The sequence below is a fragment of the Physeter macrocephalus genome, chromosome 4 (genome assembly GCF_002837175.3).
Source record: "Physeter macrocephalus isolate SW-GA chromosome 4, ASM283717v5, whole genome shotgun sequence".
In the NCBI taxonomy this organism is placed as follows: domain Eukaryota; kingdom Metazoa; phylum Chordata; class Mammalia; order Artiodactyla; family Physeteridae; genus Physeter; species Physeter macrocephalus.
In genome coordinates, this window is record NC_041217.1 from 48,509,331 (window position 1) to 48,518,296 (window position 8,966).

The following is an 8,966-nucleotide window of genomic DNA, read 5'->3' on the forward strand; positions in this document are numbered from 1 at the left end:
CATCGACAGGCGGACTCTCAACCACTGCGCCACCAGGGAAGCCCATGGAAGGTTTTGTTTTGGTTTGGTTTGGTTTTCTTTTTGCAAATATTTTTTTTTTAAAAAGGAAGAAATACGACAAGACTCACTCTTCTTTGAAGGAAAAAAAAAAAAAAGCTGCTAAGCCCCAGGACTATGTAGAAGGAAACCAAAAGAATCCTGGTTCCTATTTAATAACCAAGAAATGGGTGAGAAACTGAGTACTTCACTCATCATGTATTTATTGAGCGCCTACTATGTTCCAAGCATTGTCTTAGGTGTTAAGTGCAGGCCACAGGAAGTGACCAAGGTGAGATTGTTCCTTATCCTCTTGGAGTTTACTGCAGACAAGGTAACAGGCAACACCAATGAATAGTGCTAAGAGGATGGCAGTAAGAAACAGATGAAACACATAGCAGAGTTGCCAAACCTAGTCAGAGAAGGTTTTCCAGCAAAGAAAGATGTCTCAAAGGAGACCTGAAGGATGTGAGTTCATTAGCCTGGAAGGAGGGAAGGGAGATCAAGAGAGAAGGTGATCCCAGCAAGAGGATGGATATGATAAGGGCTCAGAGGTGAAGGAGGGCCTGTGCACTCGGCACATCATCAGTGGGTTTTATATTCAGTGTAGTTGGAGCCTAGGATGCAAAAAAATTTACTATAGACTGAATATTTGTGTCCCCCCAAAATTTGTATGTTGAAACCTAATCCCCAATGTGATGGTATTTGTGGAGACTTTGGGGGGTGATTAAGTCATGAGGGCAGAATCCTCATGAATGGGATTAGTGCCCTTATAAAAGAGACCCCAGAGAAATCCCGTGCCCCTCCTTCCATGTGAGGACACAGCGAGAAGATGGTCGTCTATGAACCAGGAAGCAGGCCCTCACCAGACACCCAGTCTGCCAGCACCTTGATCTTAGACTTGCCAGTCTCCAAAACTGCGAGAAACAAATTTCTGTTGTTTATAAGCCAGCCAGTCTATGGTACCACGTCACAGCAGCTTGAATGGATAAAGACAGAAGTGATGAGGGCTGAGACTGAAGAGACTGTCCTAGCTGCCTCCGCCAGCAAGTAGAGCAGAGTGTAGCCCCAGCTTTCCCCAGTACCCAGACTGTTTGCACACAGTGTGGCGAACATGTGCTATTTCTGCCTGCCCTGCATCTTATCCTCCAGCTTCTGATAATAAATCATTAGTTTTCCTTTGATGAGCTTCCCTGCCCCCTCTCAGTTTATACAGCATGTATGCGACTGACCCCATCCCTTGTTCTATGAATGGACGCAAAATTCATACCTGATAGTAAGAGTCGTGCAGCTCCCTGGCCAAAGTGATTAATTTGGCAGTTAGCAGATGTCCAGGGACATGTCCAAGAAGCATACTCCCAGAACTTATGCTTGAACTACTGGGAAAGAAGTGTGCTTCCCATTGGGTTGACTGAGGTGATAGAATATCAACCTGCAGCTGCAGGCAGTCATCTGTCCCCCATTCATTCACCCAGTAATAGTTTCTTGAATAACTACTATGTGCCCCATGCTGTTGTAGACATTAGGGACACAGAAATAAAGGACATAATTCTGTTTTTTAGGTTTTCACCATCAACTGGAAAGGCAAATAAATTAATCACTTTAGGTAAAAGTGATAAACGTTACATAGATTATTATATGATCACAGAAGGGCAGCCAACTCAAGCAAGTCCTCCTAGCAGGGAAAACACTCATTAACCCTTGTTAGATAATTAGGACTTAGTCAAGTGAACTGAGGCATGGGGGTGGTTCCAGAAGAGCAATCAGTAAGTTCAAAGGCATGGAGGGGAGGCCCAGCTGGACAAGCTCTGATGACCCACCATATTCAATCAGTCTGGAAGATAATGCCCTTTCAGGGGAGTGGGCGAAAGGAGGTCAGATGGCCAAACTGGGACTGAATGGTGAAGGCCTTGGATTTTTGCTGAAGACTTCAAGGGGCTTCCAAAAGACCCAAAGCAGAAGTGACATCATCAAGTTGGAATTTTAGAAAACCAGACAAGTCACAATGTAGAGAACATCTTGGGGAGTGCCAGACTGCAGGCAGGCCGAGCCTTAAGAGGTGGTCACCATCATCCTCCTTGTTAAAGTCAATGCAAACCAAACTAAAGCACTGGTGGAAGGAAAAAAGTGAGCAGGAGGTAGGTGTCAGATTCAAGAGAAAACAAGGAAGCAGAATAAATGGGATCTAGAGGTTCACTGTATTTACGCAGCTCTGGCCTTGTGATGGTAGATGGCAATGTCCCTGATCAAGATTGAAGTGCCATCTTACTGGAAGAAGCAGATTTTCTGAGGAAATAAGTTCTGGTTGGACCATAGCAAGTTGAACTGCTGTCCGCAGGACAATATACTTAAGGGTGTCTCAGGCAGTGAATATGAGTCAGGAGCTCCTGAAAAAAATCTGCAGGGACACACATGTGGCGGGTGGTGTTCATTTGTTTATACGTTGCTTCTTTCCTGAAGATTTGTATGTGCTTTGATTTACATGTTATCAGCACACAAGTCATAATTAAAATCATGGATATGAATGAGATTGGCAAGGGATAGCACAGGCTTCAAACTTTTAAAAAACTAATAATTAAGGCTAAAATGCAGAGAATGAGAAGCTCATGAAGAATAAGAAGGCAGAGCCATAACAGCATCAAGGAAGCCAAGGGGTCAAGACAGAGGAAGAGTAAAGAGAACAAAAACAGTAAGAGATCAAGTTACATAAGAACTTGACAGTAGGGAGGGACCATGAGTGGTTGTTCATTGGCTGGTTGGTTGGTATAAAATGGGAGACACTCGAACATGTTTTTACCTATGGTGGAAAGACAGTGTAGAGGAGAAACTAAAGAGATGGGAGAATAACAGAAATGAGTGATAGATGTGGTGGGCGGGGACTTCCCTGGTGGCCCAGTGGTTAAGACTCCATGCTTCCACTGCAAGGGGCACGAGTTTGATCCCTGGTCAGGAGAACTAAGATCCCACATGCCATGCCCTGTGGTGTGGCCAAAAAAATAAACAAATTTTTAAAAAAAATTTTTTAATGCACACACACACGAAAAAGAGAGAAGGCCAAGGGCGATGGAGCTCATAGCCCAAGAGAAGAGATTACTTAGGGGTTAAAAAGTACACTTCTGCCATTGAGAAGGGAGGGAGGCAACAAGGAATGTATGAATGCCCATGTGGGTAATTTTGTGAGCTAGGCTAGTCAAGGCTGATAGAAAAAATATACATACTAATTATGCTAAAGAAATTGACTTTATCCTTCACTCTATTAAAACATGTTAATGAGACACCCACAATTTCCAAAGCTAAAACTGACTGAGCTGATTTTGCTGGGTTTCAGGAAGCTGAGGATGTATCACACAGTTCCCAGTGGTGGGTATTTTCTATTATTTTTCTTTTCTTCCTTTTTTTTTTATGTATTTTCTATTCTATTGGAAACCACAGTCTGGCTTATTTTTGACTCAGTTTAATTTCTTTCAAGCTGTAGCCTGTGGGTCACACTTATTTTAAGAAATTTCATTTTCCTTAGTGTCAGGCTCTTGTGTCTTTGCTCCTCAAAAATCAGCAGCAGTTGGAAAAGTACCTGTTCCAATTGGTAACCATTTGAAAATAGATATTTAAGGTGAGTCTGTGTGGAATTGCTACCTTCAAGATATCTTTCTCAGATACAATCTTTCCTCCTATTAATATCATATCATATGTGGGCCCATCCAAGAAGGATCCTTCAAGTTTCTGTCACAGAAAAATCACCATTTGATAGAGCCTGGTGGGTGACATGTGAGATCTATTTCATAAATAAAACACCCGTTCCCAAATTGGACATGGAGCAAATTTAGTGCTATGTAAAAAGCTGTTCAGCAAGGGAAAAACTCACACTAGATGAGGAATCAATCACTGATGGGGTTATCCTTCCCACCCATTCATTTTATAGCACATAAACTGAAGCCCAGAGTGCCATATGGTTAATGGGATCAATGCCAGGACCCGAATCCAGGTCTCCTGACTCCCCATCCCTCCTCTCATAACATCTGTTTTTCTTGCTGGGCAGCAAACTCCATTGGGCCAGGGACCCCCTTCCATCTTGTTCACTTAGGTGTCCCCAGCATAGAGGTAACAATCAAAAATATCTGTTAGTAAGTTAACCACACTCAGGGTGGACCACTGTTGGTCTTTGTAAGGTTTTATGAAGAGCTGAGCATGAGAGTGAAAGGTCTCAACAGAAAGAAAAAAAAAAAATCACCAACCCCTAAACACATGGTTTAGAAACTGAAAATACCAGACACTGAAGACATGATTTCCAGGGTGGGAGCCTTGGGAACAGCAGCTCAACCTAAGGATCCGTGCCAGGGCTTCATTTGTCATTGGGTTGGCAGGCACCATGCCCTAGTCATCTATATACCTCAAGAACAGAAGTTTCCACCATTGCCTCTAAGTCAGTTTTAACCAGCTTGAATCCACCTTAAAATATTTAACAGGCTCTCTCCTCTCCCACAAACACTGTAACTGCTAAGCCTCCTTTCATCTTCCCATAACCAAACCTGCCTAAAATTTTTATATAAGTTGAAATCACATGTCCTTTTGCACATTAGCAATGCACTCTATCCCACAGGGAACAGCCCCTGCCAGAGTATGCAGGTACTTCAAGGAGTTAGGACTTGAACGTGGCATTAGCCACAGTTGAAGTTTTTTTTGTTTTTTTTTTTTCAAGCAAGACCCTGTGAGTTTCTTCCTTTTGCTGAAAACCATGTGCTGGCTTGAAACTTTCTACTCTGGTTAAGACAAAATGTTTCTCAAATGAATCTGGTAGAAGGGTCTCTAGTGGGAATTGTATTCCCTCTTAGCATTCTTCAGTTTGAGTTTAGTTTAGGTTAATTGGTTAATGGTGAAAATAAGTACTTACATCTTTTGCCCCTAAATCAGGAGTTGCTGCTGCTGCTTCGGCTATATCCCAACATGACAGCCTGCTGTTACTCACAACTGGCAGACACTGTAAAGCGTGATGCCACGTCAGCTGCCCAGAACCTTTCTGCTTCAGCAACAGTTTCCCAACGGAATGATTTGTGTGTAGATCCTGAGGCTGGAAACATGATCTGACCACCATATTGAGAAGGTCTCAGTAAAAGAGCTCACTACCTCTTTTATTACAGAATTACAGAAAGAAGGCACATACCCCTTCATGTATCTAAATGAGAATTCCAAAAGGAAACTAAATATTATGTTGACTTTCTAAACAATCATGACAGAAAGCTGATAACTGACCAAAAAAAAATCAGGATTAGAAAGTGAAAAAGTAAAATTTAGAGACTTGTAGTCAGCATTACAGATTTTAGTTCATTAAAAAATTATGAGCTTGAGCTGAAAAAAAATTATGAGCTTGGAGTGGCAGAAAACTGAAAGTGAATTCTCATGAACAGGAATATTTTTTAATAGATTATGAGACATTTATGTTGTAGAATATTCAGATATCTAATGACAAATAATGAATTAGAGCTATATCAGTTAACTTGAAGGGATTTCTATGGAACATTAATGAGCCAAAAAAGGTATAATATTATTCTGTTTGGGGTTTCTATGACATATTATTGAGTGAAAAAGTATAATATTACCCCATATGCTATTATATATGCATAGATATATATGATTATATGTGGTTATATATGACTGTGTATCTATATAGATAAAGGTATACAAAAGATATGTACCTGGCAGTTAATAATACTTCCTTTGTTTGAGGGGGAGGATGTACAAGGGCAATGACTAGGGATGGAAGTAACTTTTTTAAAGCCTTCACAGCATTTATTACATCCCATTCCTATAAAATTATCTGCATGTGAATGGCATGTGTGCTTAAAGAGAAGTATGTGTAAGTTTACAAAAGTGTTAATTAGATATCTTATGGTGGTGGGCTTCCACATGATTTTTATTTTATTCTCTGTAATTTTACATGTGTTTCAATCTTTTTCAAAATTTTATTTATATATTCAGAACAAACAATAAAGCTGTTTCTATTATGTAAAAAGTATTGACAAGTGGTAACTTGCCTGAGCTCTTATGCTTCTGAGGCCCTCTGCTGAATCTTAAACAGATTTGGGTTTTTTCCTTTGTGTTCCAAATACACTCCAGAATTCTGAAGATGTTCTTGTGCTTATCTGGAACAGACAAGCCATGCCAAAGCAAAATGTAAAACACTCTTCTAGCCCAGTCCTCACACGGCTCTCCTCTCCTTTGAGATCGATGGCAGAGGTGGGTCACATCTTCACACCTTCCCGTGATGTGTGGTGCAGAGGGAGGGCCCCGTGGCAACTGCACACACAAAGAAGTTGTGACGGGGCTGTAATCCATACTGCCTCAGATTATACCTCTAGAGGTGACTCAGGAATCATTTGGGAAAATGCCAAATGAGGAAAAGGAAGTTGGAATTGACCAGTCAATCCTGCTTTCAGCAACAGAGCCAGAAATTGGGAAATAAGCTCTTATTGATCAATGACCAAATCACCAACACATTTTACATAATTAAAATATGGGCAAGGTCACTATGTATTCACTGGCCACATTTTCTGAATTAAAATGAAGTGAGGTATATGAATGTACTTGGATGTAAAATTATTTATATGGAAACACCACAGAGTTTTTTTTAATTGGGGCAATCATAGAAAATTCAAGATGTCCCATCACCATAAAGACTGTGAATTAAGTAGATATTTGTATGAACCAGAAGGCATATATCATATGTATATATTCATTACTCTGGAATGGGTGAAGCTCTCAATTTTAAACATAAATGAGAAGAAGACCTGATTTAGATAAAATTTCTAAATTATAGAACTGTTTTATAATAAATGTTGTTCTTTTACTTTAAACTACAAAAATAATTCAAAGTAAAGGCAACAATTTTTTATCCTAAAGGATCTTGAATTCAACCCATCATTTTAGATAGAAATAATTAGAGATTCAGAGAGGTTAAATAACTTGCCCAAGGTCACACAGTAGAACTTAGGGCTCTGGCTCTCAGAGATCGTCTCACAACACTGTGCTGTAAGTATTAAGAATAGATCCTACCTAACCTGACTTGTCATAACTAGAGAAGGCAGTTATAATTATCATATTCTTGCTTTATATGCAAAGAGCACCTCCTTAGCTTTATGCAAAGAATATTTAAATATGACCTGCATTTACCATCTTGTCTTATGATTAGTCTAGTCTCCATTATCTTGTTAATAATCACTCAACTAGATGAAATGAAGAATACAAATAGAAATTCATAAAAAGCAGAATGTAAATAAATGCCAAATGTGTGATGTCAGCTACAAGAAATCAGGAGAGGAAGATAAACTTAATGTAATTTCAAGGGTGGTGAGAAAAGGAATCAATGCAAAAAAAGATAGGAAAGAATATTCAAAATACAATGTTTCTTATTGGAGAATACTTCTACTGCTCAGGCTATTATTGACCATACTGGGCCTTAGTTTACATGGGACTTGTGACCCTGATCCGAAGACCATCTAGCAGTCTCATTTTCCACACATTTCCCTCACTTAAAAAGAGACACATTAGGAAAATGTGCAAAAAGCATACATCCATATTTTCATAAACCTGCAATTTCCGTGGCTCAGACATCTCAGGTAAATTGAGAAAGTTATAGACCTGTCTGTATGTAACTAAACAATTAAATAAAAAGGAGAAAATGCGATGACTGCTATGCTCCCAAGTACATACCTTTTGGGTCGCCTAGGCACATACTTTGCAGTATCATCAGCAGATTCAAGAAATTAGCTCAGACTTTGCTAAACCAAAACCACAGCAGGGGGCTTCCCTGGTGGCGCAGTGGTTGCGCGTGCGCCTGCCGATGCAGGAGAACCGGGTTCACGCCCCGCTCTGGGAGGATCCCACATCCCGCGGAGCGGCTGGGCCCGTGAGCCATGGCCGCTGAGCCTGCGCGTCCGGAGCCTGTGCTCCGCAACGGGAGAGGCCGCAGCAGAGGGAGGCCCGCATACCACAAAAAAAAAACAAAAAAAAACACAGCAGTAAACAACAAGCACAAATGTTGCTTCTTGAAAGAATTTTAAGCTCCATCCCTTAAACTAAATTACTTATAATAACAGACCAAAAATCTCATGTTTACCCACCACAAGACTAAGTCAAGAGACGGGAAAAAAAAAAAAGGAAAAAAAACAAAAGAGACGGGAAAACATCTTGAACTCCCCAGGAGAGATTACTCAAAAGGTTTTTGAGCAGAGGAAGTACACCACAATGGTTAGTTGTGTGGGCTCTGAAGCCACACTGTCAGGCTGAAGTCCTGGCTCTGCCACTCTCTAGCCCTATTGATGTCAGGTAAGTAATTGAATCTCTCTGGGCCTCAGTTTTCTTATCTGTAAAATGGGGTTAAAGAAGAGAAATTGAATTGTTACAGAAAAAAGCACTTATATTAATTTTATGTAATCCACACAGCAGCCTTATGGAGTAGCCCCTGTTACCGCTCTTTTTTTCTTTTTTTTCTTTTTTTGCCCATGTTAAGCTTTATTTTTCTTTTTATTATGATTTGTAGGAGTTCTAATTCTGGATCCGAGTCCTTTGTCAGAGATATCTATTGGGAATACTTTCTCCCAGTCTGTGGCTTGCCTTTTCATTTCTTAACTGTCTTTTTTTTTTTAACGATTTTTGTTAAATTTTTTTATTATTGAAGTATAGTTAATTTACAATGTTGTGTTAGTTTCTAGTGTTCAGCAAAGTGATTCATATATATATACACACACACATATATATACATATATATGTATATATATGTATATATATATATATATATATACATAAAATTCCAAACTCCTAATTTATCCCTCCCCACTCTTAACTGCATTTTTTTTTTTTTTTTTTTTTTTTTTTTGCGGTACGCGGGCCTCTCACCGTTGTGGCCTCTCCCATTGCGGAGCACAGGCTCCGGACGC

The 8,966-nt window shown here is 40.0% G+C and overlaps 1 protein-coding gene across 1 annotated transcript in view; it reads right to left on the minus strand.

The window, feature by feature from the left end:
- The window catches only part of SEC16B (SEC16 homolog B, endoplasmic reticulum export factor), a 56,837-nt gene extending 51,856 nt beyond the window's left edge, over window positions 1–4,981 (minus strand). The window contains exon 1 of the mRNA XM_007117681.4: window positions 4,925–4,981. The gene's annotated coding sequence lies outside the window, so the exon portion shown is untranslated. The remainder of the gene's footprint in view (window positions 1–4,924) is intronic.
- Between the last annotated feature and the right edge of the window lie 3,985 nt (window positions 4,982–8,966).